Genomic DNA, 18,627 nt, shown 5'->3' with positions numbered 1-18,627 from the left:
ATAAACAGAGTTGGGTCTGACAGATCAGTCATTCCTGGAGCTTTTTTTTTTTTTTAAAGAATCATATAGCAAATTACGTAACCAGAAACGAGCCAAAAATAAAAAACAGGTTAGCAGTGCTTTACCAACATGTATTTACTTCTCTGAGGTCCCCTGGCAGCGGCACGCGCTGAGTGATTCCACGGAACAGAAACAAAAGGTTTCTTTTATTTATTTTTTTTAAATAAAAAATTAGAAGTTGGCTTTTAATGCTAACGTAGGGTGCAAAACCCTACAGAACATTATACAGAGCCCAAACTGTGCAGAGGAATAAATATCAGCCCTCAAGATAATGATACAAACGGCAAACCCATGAAGTGAATATATAAAGATAAATACTTGCTACAATGGCAAAGAGAAGCCGCAGCGGTGCCCGCTCGGCCGCTCTCACCGCAGTCGCCAGGAGATGAGAAGCACCTTCACCAGGCTGCCACGTGCTGTGCCCAGCACCCATTTTTCTCTTTTTTCTTTGGAGATTGCGAATCTCCTCTTTGTTTGCAGCAGCACTCCTCCCCGGGGTTCCTGCACATCTGTCTGTCGCGGTACGGTTCTTCTGAATGATACAAAACTTGGAAGTCCTACGCTTAAGTCTTGAATAACGTAACATATACTAATCTTTGTGTTTAGAAAAAGAAGGGAACGCACTTGTTTACAGCCGTCCTCGCTGGATGAACCAGCCAAGCGAAGTCTCTCCCCCAAGATGAGCGCTGCCCTAGCCAAGGCCAGGCACCCCCCAGCCACCTCGCTGGCCCATGGCCACGACCCATGGCCACAGCCGGCTCTGGGGAGGGGGCAGGCAGGGGCAAGGGCATCCCCAGCTGTTATTTTTTATGAAAACAAAGTTATACAAAACTAAACGTCTTCGCCTGAAAAGGTATCTAAAATACTGTCTCGTTTTTCATACCAGAAGTAAATTCTTTCAAGATGGTCCTTCAGAGGTTTTTATGAACACTTTTAAAAAAAAAAAAAATCCCTACGTTCTAAGCGATTTAGTGGAAATATCTAAAATACTATTAACTTAAAGCAGTTTTAGTATCTTTAACAATCTAATTTCTATGGTAGTTCCAGTAATACTAACCGTTGCAGTAAAAATTTCAGGACTGTACTGAGAAAAAGAGTATATTTACGTTTTAAAATTAATTTTCTTCCTGTCCTTCAGGTGGCTTCTCAATAATATCATGATAAAGTCAAAGCGCATGCATTACATTTTTTAGCCGAACAGAATATATAACAACTTTTAACCTTACAGTAATACAGTTTTGCATCAGCCATTATAATTACTCAGTATTCCAACGTGCGGTGCACGATCTGACAAGCAGCATTCAAAGGGAGCAGAAAGTGCCCTTGAACGGCCGTGTATAAAAATACATTTATCACTGGAGCGGCAGGCCGGCTGTCAGTCAATATCTGCCTCTCATTTGTTAGGAGGTTCTCCTGCTGGGAGTCCCTCATTACAATTTGCTTTTACTTCCTGGGCAAATGACAACCAGAAAATGAAGCAGCTTCTTTCTCGACCGAACTTAATCCAGAAAAAATGAGACGACAGCTGCAGCCACCCAAGTGTTACGGGATGGTTTAAAACCGTCCCCAAATCCTACGGCTCTGGCCCCAAACCACTTCATGACGCTGCACAGAAGAGGCGAGAACTGCCCTTCCCTTCCCCAAAACCATCGTAAAAGCGTGTGCTTGGATCTCCACAGATCAGCCTTTCAGCCGTCACACACACACGTGTATGCTCTCGCTTTAGGAACGGACTTGTCGGGTCAAGATTTTCACATGGACCATCAAAATCCGAAAGACAATTAATCGCCCCCGAACATATAAACTGGCCACTCCACACTATCAGCAGTGATTTTTCTCCTCTGCAAAACTAATGCTGCTGTGCTTTATTTAAAGGTTCATAACACTGTAATGTCACCTCGGAATATCTGCATGAGACGTGTTAGACAACCTGGTATTGTTACTGAAATCCCCACCTCCCTGACAATTAGTGTTTTAAGTGAGGTTTCGACAGCTCATAGGCTAAGCTTTATGCTTTACCTTCTAGGAAAATAATTTAAAATATGAATTTGGAGTGTGATTGGGATATTCTTACCAATCAAAATGGATGAAGAAAGTGCTTAATATTTTTTCCATTTTTTTTAATAGTATTTTGCAAGATATAAAAGAATTCATTTCAATCCCTGCTGACAGGGGTCTAATAATAATCAGAAGCAGTTGGTGTAAGAAACCCAGCAGCTATGGACAGGAAGCTGGACAAGAGCTCATCCTGGCCAAGCACCAGGGCTCTGGATCCGCACACGCTCACTGCTGGGAAGCCCCATAAAACTTTAGGCCTTGAACCACAGACCCCTCCAGGCTGCCGCTCGACGGCAGCGAGGAGGTTTGGGCTGATAGCCCCGCGCCAGAGCGCGCTCGCCAGAGAGAAGAGGCACCAAACGCTCTCCAAAACAGCCCGACACGGACCAGATCTACCCATCGGTAGAGGGACTTCATCTCACCAACTACCAAGATGCAAACCATCCCCCTTGATGGGAAGAGCTGTGCAAATTGTTAGAAAGACAAAATTAAACCCTGATTACCGACAGCAACCCGAGCAGCGAGGCGGGAGGCGGGGGCAGGAGCACCACGGTCGGACAGAGCGCGAGAAGCTTCTTCTGACCTTAAGCTAATGGGTCTTCAACTTTAAAGGCAACAACGACTTCATTTAGTGACTACCTGAAGGCCTCAGGGAAAAATACTTATTTTTAATAGCTTTGGCAGGAGGAAGGAAGCCATGGAGGGCAGGGGTACCCCCACCCCGGTACCAGACGCGCAGCAGCCCCGGCCCCGTGCCCTGCAGGACACGTGCTCCGAGGAAAACCCGGCCAACGCTGTCGTTCAGCCCCGGGAGGACACACAGCCCATGGCCATGAACCCAGCAGAACGACGGGTTCTGGCTGCATGATTCAGGCGTGATGCGCGATTTTAAAAAGTGAAAAATAAGTATTATTCAAACATTTCAGGAGCAGATCGGATAGGTGATGTTATTTTCCTAGCAAACATGCAAGTTTGATACAACTCGCATCAGTGAACTGCACTGAAACAGCCCAGTTCATAGAACAGTCTTTTTTAGACATAATAAACTTAGGCCAAGAAATAAATCAGCACCTAGATAACCCCATATGGCTCACAGCACCAGACAGTCATGAGAAGAGAGAATGTGCTCTCTTGCAGACACTGTTTGTCAAAACCTCGTAATTTTCATTAAAAATCAGTCCCTATTGAAAGACAAAGTTATTAAAAATTCTAACAAGCCTAAGAATGAAATGCTGCCCTACAGTGAGCTAACAGGAGACAGGAATACATGGAGCATCCCCTCTTCCTATGTAGGTACTTACTGTTAGGGAAATATTGCTTAATAAGAGTTAAACTGATAAAAAAAAAATCTGCTTTTCACCTGCCTACATATGCTGACTTTAATTTGATAACTGGAGTACGTAGCAGCCAGAGCACAGAACGTTTCCAATCTCTAAAACTTCTCTGGTGACAGCTCAACGTGGATCGCAGCAATCTCATTTTTTCTCCCTTATTCAAGCAACTGCCACGAGATCTGCAGCCAGGCACAACGTTCCCGTAAGCTCCCCCCTCGCCAGTCCAAGCACATTTTGCCAAGGTACCCTTTGGCTAAAATTCATTCCCAGCCGCATCAGCGCCGAGGAAAGCCTGCGAGCTATGGGGCTTTGGACGCAGCGAGAAGCACTCGTCCCCAAACAGTTCCGTCAAGGTGCAGCTCTTCCCTCGCAGCTCCAGCTTTACTCACCCAAGTTTTAAAGAACACTAGTTAGAACGATGTCACAGTCATATTTGGAGCATCAGAGTATTTTAACCTTTGAATCAGAGCCTTTGATGCACTGGCAACACACACAAAGCCAAAACTCCCAAGTGACCCAAGACTTTAAAGAAGAGCGTTCAGCAACTCCAACGGAGTAGGAAATGCTAACGAGATCGGTGCTTCCCGCCAGGACCGTGGGGTTTGGGGACTTAATTATCCTTCTAGAAGTGTCTTCTGCCCTGCGGACTCAGGGAAAGCAACTCTGCTGTCATTTTTGAAGCCAGCCTTCCGATTCTTGCCGCTCCTCGCTCTAATTTTCTAATCGGCACCGGCCGTATCTCCAGATCTTTGGCAGTTCCTGGGCAAACTGTCGCCTGCTGCAGAACTCCCCGACGCTGCTTGTTCTTTCCACAGTTACCACTCACACCCTCTTCCAAGGGTCACAAGCATCAGCACCAACGCTATCAAAACAAGTGGAAACTTGGAAATTGCAGTCCTCAATTTTAAAATTTTGGGAGAATGTTTTCCTACGAGTCTAAGTCTTACAAGTAGTTTGTGTGTGATGGCTTACACTTAGTGATGCCATGTCCTTGCATTTGAAGTTTTTCAGTTTCAAGTCCACTTTTTTACCATCAAACAAGCATATATATTACGCAGATTATGGACATTAGCATATTCCACAATATTTTGCTATTAAAACATCACTAAATGACGGTTGGGATGGGGGCAGAGGAAGAGGGTGAAGTGCTCTGGGCCCTGCGTTCAAAATGCATCCGGGTGTTCGGAAACCCTGTGGATAGTATCAGGGCTACTTAATTCACACAACTGCTCTAAATTTTAGGGAAGTTAATTCATGATAATAGTAATAATACCTAGAGCATTATATGCCATCGTACAGCCACAAAACTTTCAAACAAATTAATGATCAATAATTAGTCAATCATTGACAAAGTATACGAGATGATATGTTCAACAAATCTTTCTGGTTATGAGTTAAATATGTTAGGGATACAGATTTTCCTTGCTGGGTCTTAATTGTTTCACTTCCTTCTGAAAAGTACTCTGATACCTGGATGAAAAGCTTTATCCTCGTCGCAGATTTTCCAAGTGCCCCTCTCTCTGCAGCTGCAAAGCCATTTTGCAGCCGCTCGCCGACTCGCACTGACGGATGTGAGAGCAAAGCAGAAAGCAGTCGGGCACAAAGCCAGAGTTCAGGACCGTGTTTTTCCCTAACAGAGAACAAACCCCTGAAAGCAAAAACGCATTCACAAAGGTCATGTCTAGATTGGAGAAATAGGTCAGTTAAAAAAAAGTGTTAGTAACATGATTTAAACTATGTACATCTACAGAGCGAGAGCCGGGTGTAAGTATGTGCTCGCTGGCCACGGGCAACCCTAAAGGGAGAATCCCAGAGCTGACCATCACCATTTCATGCACATTAGTGCTCTGTCTATACTTAAAATATGGAATATAAATTTTGAAAGTTATTAAATGTGAGTTAACAATAGACCTAAATTTTGATTTTAAAAGATATTTGCATACCCTCTTGTTTCAGTTTTTCTTTAAAGGAAGCGATAGACTTTTAGGAAAAGAAGTTCTGACACACAGAGGTGACTGACAACAATTTATCTGGCTAAACACTGTCAAATCTGCACAGTGTAATCTAGGGATTCTCTCTTTAACAAAAATAGCATTTCTGAGAAATTATTTCCTACGAAAGTTGTAAGAACAACGTGGAAAAAAATCCTTATTTGCCTTCCCAGCTGGCTGGTTCCCTGGACAGCTCCAGAAAACTGCTTCAGCAGCGTCTGAAGAAAAAAAAAGCTTTTTACAGAAGGGAAAAAAGAGTTGAGGCCACTTTTTGTGTAGGAAGTAGTGTCTGAATAGGAGGTAACAGCTAAATTAGACATAATTTTAAATACATGGAAGGCCAATTTTCTTCACAGACCTCAGGATAACTCTGTATACCTACTTTCTGTCGCTGCTCCTATGGCTGCTACTAACTCAGTGCTGTAACAAATCTGTAACTCAGCGGGGGGTTTGTGGCCTCCGAGGCTGGTCAGGAAGTTTAATATCTTTTTCCAGTCTATTTGACTTTTGTATACTGAATTGTACCACTTCAAAAAGGAAAAAACCCTCACTGGAATGGATTACGCTGTCGGCTCTCCACTTTGGAAGCTGACAGCTGAAGCCTAAGAGTTAAGTAGAAAGCCGTAGCTGAATCAATTTTTAATTTAATTTTTACTAACTTTGATTATTCAAGAGCAGTCCTGAGCTCTGCGCTTGGACTCACAGTCCTCCCTTGGCATCCGTCCCTGTCTTCCCACTGACAACAAGATGTTCCCCGTCCGCAAACGCGGGACGCCCGCAATGGCGGAGTGGGCAAGCTCCTTTAAACCAGTCTCCAAATCAACCAGAAAAACGTACAGAAAGAAAAAAACCCAACCAACCGTCTTTTAGCAAACTAGCATTGCTGATCAGCATGACCTAAAAAGCAGATTTAATGATTCCCGAGGCCTCGTTACTTCGCCTACTGAGGCTGGGAAGTTGGAGGGGCGTTACGGTCTGAATTTATAGCACTCGCAGGCCGCACGCGAGGACTCGCAGTTGACAGTTGTTACTTGTACCTTAATGCATATATTTATATGTGCAAAGGAGATTTATCTGCGATGCACAGAGGCAGATTCGGTGCAGATCAATGATATCTGAGTAAGGAGTTAATGCAGTTAGCGTGCTATGAATTCACACCTTGGCTAAATCCCCACCAGCATCCCTGTAGAAGCACATCAGCGCAGTTTACTCTCATAAAATACACTGCTAAGTTACCACCAGCTAACCAACCCCACAGAATTAAACACTGTTTTTAAAAGACATTTGAGAAACTTGGAAAAAAAAGTGGCCATTTTGTTACCGCATCCCTAACGTAGCTGGGATTTGCTGTTGATAGGCTGAGACCATTTCTTGTTACAGTAAAAATGAATAAAATCCCTCAACTGTAGCACTGGGCATGGTTAGAAAAATCAGCTTGGGGTCAAGCTACTGCAGACTAGAGGGAAAAAGGGTCTGCACCAGCCAGGCCAGCACGATGCCTCCCACAAGGCTGTCTGGGCCTGGAAATCTAAGTAGTAAAGCAGCAGAATTGCCCCGCACTAAGTGTGCTCCCCCATGTGCTACATGCCGGGGAGACAGCGTGATGGCATTCATGCTGCAGTCCCACAGCTTCCCTTCCCTTCCCTTCCCTTCCCTTCCCTTCCCTTCCCTTCCCTTCCCTTCCCTTCCCTTCCCTTCCCTTCCCTTCCCTTCCCTTCCCTTCCCTTCCCTTCCCTTCCCTTCCCTTCCCTTCCCCTTCCCCTTCCCCTTCCCCTTCCCCTTCCCCTTCCCCTTCCCCTTCCCCTTCCCCTTCCCCTTCCCCTTCCCCTTCCCCTGTCAGAAAAGGATTGTGGCCTACGAAATTAAGAGGTTATACTCAGTAATTATCTTTTATCTGCAGTTTGAGGATGTGTGTTTCGACTAAAAGGTTTTCCTGCCTCATCTGAGCTTGTCAGTGCGGCTGTGTCAGTCAACGCACCTACAGGTTACACATTATGGGATGGCTATCTTTCTACCTTTAATACAGTACATTGGAGAACGGCGTCTTTTATTCAGTAATCAAACTTAACTAAAACAAGCCATCTGACATGAGGAAAAAATGTTTCCCAGAAAGAGTGGAATAGGCTGCCCAGGGAGGGGGTGGAGTCCCCATCCCTGGGTGTGTTTAAGGGCCGTTTGGATGAGCTGTTGGGGGATGTGGGGTAGGGGAGAACTTTGTAGAGTCGGGCTGAGGGTTGGACTCGATGATCCCGAGGGGCTTTTCCAACCTCAATGATTCTGTGATTCTGTGACATGAGCGACTATTCATTCCAAATATAGTATGAAATAATTTTCTGCCTTATATAAGAACAAAAATTTGCAAAGGCATCTAGGTATGGAAATAAAATCATACTATGGGCAATTCAATTACTGCTGCGACTGCCAAAGCTCTGATTTTAATTCTGCAGTCAGCCAAACGAAGTACCCGGGACCAAACAGCATCGATTCCAGCCAGTGCTCAAAAGCATCTTTTGCTTTGAAATAAACCGAGCCAAACTCAGGCTTCTCTTCAATCTGCCAGTGAAAACAACAGAGTCTTTACGTACGGCAGCTGGTACCTGCATCATCTGCATCCTCACCCTCAGCTTCCTCCTGGGGAGCGCTCGGAGCCTGTCAAAGCAGCGATCCCCAAAGGGGGCCGGGGGCTCCCCCAGCCACGCACCCTCCGCGCCCGCCCGCGGGGCAGGAGCAAGCGCCGGCGGAAGGGAGCGATCACAGCAGCAAACATCTACAGAATGAGACACTACTCGGCCAAACGAACCGCTCGTTTTCACCACGAGCCCCTGCCGCAGCCGGTCCTGCAGGCGTACAGAGGTTTACACCGAGCGCAGCCTATTTCAGTATCAGTTACAAGTACCTCTCCAAGTATCTACAACGAAACCCAAGATTTAATCAATGAAAATAGAATATTTGATGGCTTTCTGGGCTATCCCGTGTGCTTTGCGTGCACTCCACAGAGCCATCCTCTATTCACAGGGGACACAGACCCGACTGCAAGTCCCAGCTGGTGTCCAGGCCCTGGGAACCCCTCGGTGTACACGTAACCCTGTCATCAACGACGTCGGCCTCGGCAGGTTTCTTTACAGGAAACAAAGTTTTCATAAATTACAAATCAAATACACAGCAGTATATACAACCCCCTATCATCTATAGCTCAGTGCTGGGGAAGAGTTTCTGGTTTTGGAAAGGAAGACTGGAGCCCCCAGCCAGCAGGAACGCACGGACAGGCACACAGAATACCCAGGCTGAAGGCGACAGCCAAACAGCCCCTAAAAAATGAGAACAGCACTGCAGGTACACTGCTATTTTCCCATAACCTTCATGGATTTGTTCCATCAGACCCCCCTTGATGTGGAGAACAGATGGATTTTCTGAAGGAGGCTCCACCTCTTGCCCTGGTGAGGGGCCCAAAGACGTTCGGAGCAGCAGGCAGCGTTAGTGCTCGTGCTTAACTAAAGCCTTGGACTAGTGACTTGGGCAGAGCCAGTCTCTATATACCCAAACACATTTCCAAATGAAAAATTATCAAATAGCTTGTATGTATGAATTAATTGGGGGATTTTGGACTGGACTCTGTTACCCAGCAAGAATTCACCTGACATAACTCCGACCAGAGATAATCACACAGACCCCAGGTTTCTGGGCTCCGCGTACGGTCGATGAGAGAAACAGACCCTCAAAGTCTGACGCAGGAGCTCACGCATCCCTCTGTGGCAGATACTTTCACGAGGTACATGAAACGCCAGCTGCTTACCTGCACAATGAGGAACAGCCCCCAGAGAGCGCGTAGGTGAGTTAATTCTTAGGGATTCTCACGATTAGAGTTAATGAATCATGACACTAAATCTGTTTTGGCTATAAAATAGTACTAGACACTCTGACAAGCAAACTACTATTAAGCAACTTTCAGACATCAATATTTTCCCATCGTTTCAAAGTCAACAACAATCATGTATCCTGAAATCTGGTTACCTGAAATATATCTCTACAGTCTGATGACACTGATTTAACGTTCCATTTGAAAAAAGTAGCAGAGTATCATTCTTCTTCTGTATTACCGCACCTCTAAATACAGGAATTTCAATGGCATGTTGATGATAACTTACAATTTGTTTTGAATTTAACGTGAATCTTTAACTGCATCCAACCTGCTGAGGCTGCTTCTAGCCTAGCAAAAATGACTATGCATTTTTTTTCCTCATATTCTTAATAAATATAGTTCTTTAAAAATGAAAAAAAAAAAAAAAGGAAGAAGCATGTCTCCTGGGTCATGACTTTGCAGAGTACCTAAGTCACTTCAGCAAACCTCCAAACTGTCAGTTTGCAGAATCAGTGGCGGAGCTGCCGTTTGGGCTGGGGAGCGCCGTCCAGGCACGCCGGCGGCAGGGAGCACGCGGCGGCCGCCCCAGCGAGCTGCGCCGGGGCACGGTTAGCGTTAGATAATCACTCCCCTCGAGGATTAGCAGCACACAGATGAACCCTGTGCCACACAACACACTTGGGGTGTCATTAGCTCATGATAACCCCACTCCCTGCCATCTCCTATTGCTTAATGAGAGGTTACAAAGGTTGTAACAGGACTAAAAGAACTTGGGTGAACAGGACTTGGAATGAGTGATACCTTAATCAATTCAAAACCAGGGGCTGCACCATGTCATCACAAAGGCGTAGGTGGGAGACCACAGGCATGCATTATGTTTTACATTAATGAGGTAAAGCTTCAGAGTGAAGAAAACTAGACATACACTAGGCCTTAATTTCCCTTAACAAATTCCAACTTTTTCAAAGTAGCATTTTCCCTAATTCAAATCACATGTATAAGTACTAAAAAAAAAAGATTTTAGGATACCAGCTCACCTGAAATAAATTATCAAGTGCAACCCACGCAGAAGAAACAACATCTCCAGGGTGCCTCAGCACAGGCACACTGAGCTACGAACACATTCCAGAAACTTCACTGTGACGGCAAAATTACGAATTGTGCTTCTCAGTTTAAGTGTTTTATTTCTGGTTAAAAATTGCCAGGCCGTGCTGAACGGCGCGTTTCGCGCGGAGGTTTAACGGCGTGGCTCCTGCTATGGTTTGTAAACAAAGGCCGCATTTGCAGATGGAGCAGCCACAGATCCGCTGCACTCAGAACTGTTTTCCAATTCACTGTGAAACATCAATTATCTTTATCAAATAACAGTATCTCATCTCAGTCCATTATCAAGATGGAGTCTTATTTTAGCCGGACTGCGGCCCTATCTGTATATCAAGGCCGGCCGCAGTGCCAGAGTGAGTGAAAGGCTGTGAAATAATCAATAATCATCATCAAATTGTGGTCGACGGGTTGCGAGGATGGAAGTTTTTGATGAAACCTCAACCTTTTTTTGTGCAGCTGATAAAGCTTAACCTTTGCAATACCTGATAACCATGACTCAGTTCCAGGCAGCTCTGCATACCCCTACAAGCTCTGACTGCTCAAAGCCCCTCGGCTGAGGCGGGCAGCACCTTCGTGCCGGCCAATGGCCCTCTGGTGCCGGGCAAGTTGGTGGACACAGAACCACCACAAACCTGCTTTGGGGATTTTTATACCCACACCTTTGTCTTCCAAGATGGGAGAACCACGCTCGGCTAAAGCTGCACCAGTAAAAGGTCAGGCTAAAAAGCACAACCTGTGCATAACAAAGGACAGGAACAAGAGAAAAATCGCCAGTGAGTATTCATCTATTTAAATGTAGGCAGCCTTCTGTTATCCAGAATAAAAGCAGGATGAGATCACACAGATAATGGAAAAAAAAAAAAAAAAAGGCATAAAAACATACATGCATTAGGCTAATCGCATAGCAGCCTTTCTGTTGAAGTTGTTATTCTTATTCAGCCCCTTTCTTATGATAATTTATTTTCAAAATAGAATTAAGGCACAGAACATGGTTGTAAACATTTTGTACCGGGCTTTCATTTTTGAGCATAGGATGAGTAATCTGCAACCTGAATATAACCTCCCTGTGAGGAACGGAGAGGTGATTCAGCCACACGTTTTCCCTTTTTGCTATCCATCAGTTTCTCTAGAAACAGAAATTTGAGGAAGTTTGTCAAAAGTCACATGCACAAGCAGAATGGGAATTTCAAGCAGAATGGACATTTCTAATTTTCTTGGCTGGGACGGTGTAGAGCACGGAAACAGAAAGGGCACCAGCCAAACCACGTGTAAGCACAAAGTCACTGCTGTATTTATATTCACTACCTTAAAAACACACACACAACCACCCCACGCCCCTCACAAGCGAGATGTGCACTGACAATCATAGGCAAATGCAGGAGCTCTGAATGAAGCAGCCAAAGAGCTCACAGCTCGTTAACAGACTCCCACCAATCCTCAGAAAAACAAGGATGTTCTAGGGAAAGGAAGAGAGCTCCTGGTATTAGATGTACCTTAAAGAGCAAAGAGAAAGACCTGAATAATTATAGGCTTACCCACCTGATGCACATCCCCCCAAGAAAGGTATGGTTCATATGAAATTTATACCAATGGAATGTTTATATAAATATAAATGTTGTCAATAATGTAGTTTTATAGAAAAGAAGTTGTATCAAGCAAGCTTACTGAAATGTATGGTTTTGATGATAAAAGTCAAAGTTTTGATGATAAAAGTCAAAACCCTCGTGCGGCAAGCCTTCTGAAAGGGGTTTGGTGCAGTCTTACACATTCCTGGGAGAAATGAAAATGATACATAACGAACAGGTTGGCTGTTAGATGGATTAAATCTTGGTTAATCGATGTGGTTTGGAATGCAGCTGTAAACAGAAAAACTGCTGAATTTGTGCGTTTCTCCCAGGGTCCCAAAAGGGCCTGACTTAACCTAAAAGCCACACAAAAGCTGCTGCTAAGAGCTGAAGAACACCGAGAGGGTTTGGGGAGGAAAAACCAGGACGGCACAATCCTTGAGAGCACCCTGGGCCCGTGAACACCCTCCAGCCCTGAGGGGCCTCATCTCGGCGGTTTATCGAGTACGACGGTGGGACTTTGACCGAGCCTACAGCACTCACATGTAGAAATTAAATTAACAGCTTCTTATGCAAATTAACCTTAGTTGAAGGTAAAACAGGACCTCCTGGTCAGAGGCTGAAGCTAAAGCGAAGTCGAACTAGAAACACAATATAGCTTTAATAATGAAAATAATTAACTACTGAAATACTGATGATTCTGGGGGATTTTCCACTACTGGAAAACTTCAGACCAGGAAGAGATGATCTTCTGAAGACACACACTGCCCAGTGCTGCTGGATTCCAGCACCCGGGGGTCCGAGGTGACGATCGTGGAGATCCCTCCTTGCTGCTCCTCCCCTCGGCCCGCGAGCTGGCAGTCATCTGCTCCCTCCATTTACAATTTTGCTTTCCTGAGAGAGACATCACCCATGATGAATACACGCTGAACTGCTAAATGCTGCTCTGGAGACCGCTGATGTCACGCTGATGGATGTGGCACCAGCCACTATTAAAAAAAAAAAAAAATCTGCACTTACAGGGAACTGGGGTCTTCTGTAGGTGTGGAGGGGGCTCGGCATCTCCCGGAGGGCTGCTCCGCACGCCGCTGGACTGGGAAATCCTCCTCCCACCGCCTCTCTCGGCATGCCGTGGCTTTGCAGGACTTACAAATATTCTGGTCACAAACCCACTACTTCTCCAGCCACGGAGAATGCTAAATATATTCAACAGCAAATATCGTATGAAAATACACCAAGGTTTAGCTAGTATTTTAAATAATTCTCATTTGAACTTCAGAACAGAGTTCCTAGTGCAGTTTAATACTAGAAAATTGCTTATTGGGGAAAAATTTACAAAAATTATGAATATTTATGAAAAAACAAAGAAAACCCTCCATAGAGGCAGTTCATACTAATAATTTCAAGTACAGTGTAAAATAATATTAGTGTGAGAGACAAAACTGTTGCAGAGGAATCCTACCCGTACTCTCCTTCAAGATATGGCTATTTAATAGTAAAACGTAGTTTAATTGATTTGAAAAAAACCCCAAAGGGTTTGATATTTCTATTTGTCATAATTATTCTGGAACTTATTATTAGAGCATCTCAAATTTTAGAAGCGATCTTGACATTTTATGTTGATTCTCTTTTCGTAAGAGCTTTTTTTGAGTTTGTTTTGTTTGGGTTTTTTGTTTTTTTTTTAAAAAAAAAAAAAAAAAAAAAAAAAAAAAAAAAGACCTTCATGAACTCTTTGGATTATCCCAACATTTCAAAAGCTGCCCTGCGAGGGCCTCCCATAACCCTTCCCTGCCGCTGGCAGTGACAAAGCCCAACCAGCGGAGCCCCCTTGCCCGCTGCTGCTGGGCGCGGGTCCCCGCTGCCCCGGGGGTCCCCAGCCAGCCCTCACCCGGCTCCACCATCACAAAACGCCCCCCGGGTGGCCCCGTTGCCTTCCAGAGCCGCGCAGCACTAAGATAGTGTGTTTTATTATGAGTGTCATGGAGACGGTGTGAAAAATCCAGAGGCATCGGCAGCGCGCGGCAATGGGTCAATACCGTTCACCGAGACATTGTGCGGATAATCAACAACAAGGCCCCGGGTTCTGGCTGCGCTGCAAACAGCTGAAGGGCAAATCAATACCACCATGGGAAGGACACTGCCCGCGCCGCTCCCCACAATCCACCGCTGCCGCCGCAGGAAAGCGCCCGCGCGCCCAAATGAATTCCAACTTCGCTCCTGCCTGACGCTCGGCACTGGGAATACCAAGTAACATTTGGAAAATGCTTAGTAAATAATTGAACAGAAAAGAGAGAGAACCTAATCTCTGTATTAAATTATGGAAAAAATTAGATAAAACAAGATATGCCTTTGGAATGCTTGTGATATAATACAAAGGGGCTGCAATTTTCATCCTGATTTAATATTTTAAAAATAAACTAAAATCCAACCCTCCTGAAATGAGTAAGGTATTTCCTCAAAAGCAAGATTAAATGTAGAACATTTAAAAATATTATAATGAATAATCTATCTTTTAAAACATCAGGTAGAATTCACACGTTAACACACATATCTGCACAGCAGCCATAATGCAAACCACAAGCAAAATTCTGAAATGCAGATAACTTTGGCTGTGAGGCAACATTTTACTGGTGGTATTAATAATTGACACCTCGTTAAATAAGTGACCCTAATATAGTAAATTTTACTGGGAAAAACCTGTCATAAATAAATGTTGATTTATTATTTGTTAAAAAAGGTGATTCTTGACATCCATCATTCTATTAATCATTAGGTGCAATTTCTCAGTCAGGACGTACAACCACCTTTCTTGAAAACAAAATAAACGTGCTGCAAGGAAAAAGAACCCATACAAAATGTTTTTGTTTCCTGTTATTTCAGATAAAATGCCTCTTTTTTTTTTTTCTGCAAGCAGATCATAAAATTCCTGTCATTAGCACCCTATTTCACTTGTAGTGTAAAAATCAAGTCACCACATTTAGAGTGCATACTACTGCTGGTAATTACTATGAATTTTTCTACCAACTATAAACCGTGTTAAATCTGTGCCGTAATTTCAGCAACACAAAACCCCACGCTGCTCAGATCCTGCCATCAACTGCACTTAAAAGATTTTTTTTTTTTTTTTTTTAGCATGGCTGTGTGATATGAAGAACTAACATTTTAAGCTTTATTTTCATCAGCGTAACTACGTTAGCATGCACAGAGCTAAGTTACCAGATTATAGTGTCATGAATTATTCAACGCAAACATCACAAAATCCAAAGCAACTGCAAGCAAAGAAATCTTCTTTCTTTTATGAGCATTTCTGATATTTTCTTCAGAGCAACGCGGCTTCGGCGCACCGAGGCGGCCGGTGACGGCACTGAGCCAGCGGGCAGGTCTTAGAGCAACCGCTGCCTTGCCTTGGGGATGAGGAGCCTGCCTGCCCCCCTGCCTGCCCCCCTGCCTGCCCCGACCTGCCCAGGAGGATCCCTGCAGCTCCAGCAGCCACAGCTCAAACACCCCCTCACAAACAAGGCTCCCACGGCTCGCCTGAGCTTGCCCTCTTGAGCTCAGAAACAAGAGATGTTGCCCTGAAAAGCCGGTTTCCAGTTTGAAGCACCAGAGCAGAGATGCTGCACAGAGCAGGGAGGGAGAAAAAGATGTTCCATTTGGGGAAAAAGGAAGCAGAAAGCCCTTCTCCCTCCCCAGGAGGGCTGGTCTACCTGCACGTGTCACCCCAAGGAAGGGGAGCACGTCGGGGTGGGCACGGGTGCCCTCCTCAACAGTCTGAGGGCCGGCTGGAGCATGGTCCTCTGCTGCACACCGAGCCCAGAAAACTGCCCACCCCATTTTTGGGAAAGGTAAGCATGGGGAACTTGGGGTGAGCTCAGAGGAACCCACTGTTCACTCAGCAAGAACAACATTTTTTAGCGAGAATATACTGAACCCTGGTTCATACATGCATGATGTACCGACCCCCGGCTTCAGTGGGGCTGGGAGACCACGCTCCTCGGCTGAGGAGAAGGATGCTGGCTGCCTGCAACACCTTTTGCCATAAGCCAAGGTTTTAATTTAAGCTGCAGTGCTTTAATTGATGGAGAGCTTTTATTCCTGAATGCTCTTCATAACCGCTGCTCCCTGGGACCACAGAAGGCGACGGCAGTTTAGACTGGTTTTGGTGGGAAAGAAAAGAAAAACTGGAAGATGCACCTCCCCATGCGAGTTCTGGGGGTGCGACGAGCCCAGACCCACACCCTACACCAAGGGTCGGCCTTTGCGGCGATAACCAACCACCAAAACCCGCACCAGGAGCCGAAGGGAGAAGAGGAGGTTCTGCCTCGCAGGAACACCCACGGGCACAGCAGGGAGGCGGCAAAAGCGTCAGCTTTGACATGCAGTTTCATCTGGCACAATAATATTCGGATAAAAAGCCTTTCAAAGTTCTGCTTTGGTGTGGTTTCATAGAAGGCGAGAAAAGGAAAGATCTGGGGAAGCTCAGCAGTAAGGCTGGAATAAACACTGAAGTCAGTCTGTGCACAGCCCAGAACATAAATGAGTATTTTGCCTAAGGAGGATTCTGAAGAAGGGAGAGTACGTTACAGAGAGGGGTTTTTAGAGTCCTCTGCTCTTCTCACCTTTCAAAACAAAGGCTGAGAGTGAGTGTTAAGGCTGTCTGTAAATAAGGCAGCGGGGTAAAACCCAAGGAGAGGAACCAGTTACTTAAGCTAAAGGTCAGTGGTGGTACAAAGACTTAGCTACCCATACTGGTGTGCGAAATAAAAAAATAAGATACTACTAACCCGTGATATTTTAACCCAATGATATTCTGGAACAACCTTCCGCTGGGTGTGGAGAAACCCGAGGCTTTTGGGATGGCTATTTTGGATGTGAGAGGAGAAGGTGCAGTGCTCGCTGCAGCGGGAGCAAGCCCTCATGTCCCAGGGAGCTCCCACCTGCAGCACCCTCGCCTCACTGCCCTCCCCTTCTGCTCGTCTCAGCGGTAACCTCAATTTACAGATAGCCTTAATGAGGAGTATAAATGGGAATGGGGGGTGGGGGAAAGCAGTTCCCCCTCTTCTTATCCAATAAGTAATTCTGATGCCCGATTAAAAACAGCTTCCGTGTGAGTTGTGATTGGGCAACTAATAAAACCTTCATACGTATTTCAAACTTCTACTTTCAAAACACTACCATATTTACTAAACACAAAATTATGTTTATGGCTTCAGGAAAGATTCAAAGAATCCTCTTTTTTGAAATGGTGAATGACTAAGCAACTTTTTGTTAGTGTGTTTCTGGTAATATTGTTCAAGAAACATTACAAACAGAAAGAAACAGAATGAGCTTAAGCTCGAGGATGGCCTGTGTTAGACAAACATTTTTGTTGGTGGAAATGGAGCAGAAATCAGCACCAAAAGTGAAAAGGTCCCAAGAGGGGAGTGCGAGGGAGAGGCACTGGCCAAGGGCTCCAGCACACGTCCCAGCGCTCGCTCGGCGTCACCGCAGGGCGCTGACCCCACCGGCGCGACCCAGGTACGTGTCCCCATTCACGCTCCATTCACACATTCGAGGCGATGGAAATATTTTCATAAACGTTATGAAAGACTTTCACTTTCATAAAAAAGTAAACTAACCATTTGAGCTTTTTTTCCGATTTCAAAACTTTCTCACCTACACAATCCCGAAGGTATTTCATGTCTTCCGAGCAGCCTGAAATCTGCAACGGTGAGAAATAACTTAAAAGATGAGATTTGGAATAAAAACCCTGTATCCAATAGATGGCGTCGCCCCCTAATAATCATATATTGGCACTCACCAAATTGTCCTATCTCATGAATAATCATAAAATCTGCAAAGGACCCTGCCCTCATCATCCTGAAGGTCCCCTCAGTCATACCCATCTCTGTTTTCCATCGTCTCTGAGGAAGCTTATCAAGAAAGTAAGAAAACAAATGCTGTGAATATTCACCAACACATCAAATGAACCGAGCGAATCGTTCTGACAATTTACTGCTGAAACGTGGAGTTAGTAAGACCAGATGTTTTGTTATGAGTGTCATGGAGACGGTGTGAAAAATCCTACTAACTCCAGGGTTTGGCCCTGGCCGGCCACGCAGCCGTACGCACCCCTTGCTGTGCTGCCCTACGGCACCCCCCGCTTCTGCAGAACTGCTGCGGGGCGCCGGGCCGTGCGGGAGGTGTTCCAGGCCCCTGGCGCTCCCCCGGCCGAGCCACAATTACCCCAGACACTATCGAACTCCTGCGCTCACCTCGGAGCCAGGTCGTGATGCCATCAGTTTGTGATGCCAACGCTCCCCAGGACACCCTGACCTCCCGCTCCCCCTTTTCAGCACGCTGATGCCCACCAAAATGGCCTGTGGCCAGGGTTGCCCCTGGGAGACCTTCAGCTGCTCCCTCGTGCCGGCTGCGGACGGGTGGGAAATGGCCACGCACCAGGTGCAGGCGGCCAAGGAAAGGGACCTGGGAAGGGACCTGGGAAGGGACCTGGGAAGGGACCTGGGAAGGGACCTGGGAAGGGGTACACCAGCTCTGTGGCACGGTGCTCGTCCTGGCGGGGACTGCCAGGCAGCAACGATGCTGAGAGACATCGGACATATTACTATACAGCAGTTCTTGTGGACCCGTTTATAGTTAAATTAATAAATCATGAT

The 18,627-nt window shown here is 45.6% G+C and overlaps 1 protein-coding gene across 2 annotated transcripts in view; it reads right to left on the bottom strand.

The window, feature by feature from the left end:
• Positions 1 to 18,627, bottom strand: part of LOC141918864 (WD repeat-containing protein 7-like) — a 136,823-nt gene that overhangs the window by 12,911 nt on the left and 105,285 nt on the right. The gene's annotated exons all lie outside the window — the stretch shown is intronic.

This window comes from Strix aluco, chromosome Z (assembly GCF_031877795.1).
Source record: "Strix aluco isolate bStrAlu1 chromosome Z, bStrAlu1.hap1, whole genome shotgun sequence".
Lineage (NCBI taxonomy): Eukaryota > Metazoa > Chordata > Aves > Strigiformes > Strigidae > Strix > Strix aluco.
Note: the sequence above shows the minus strand (reverse complement) of the source record. Positions and strands in the feature narration are given on the sequence as shown.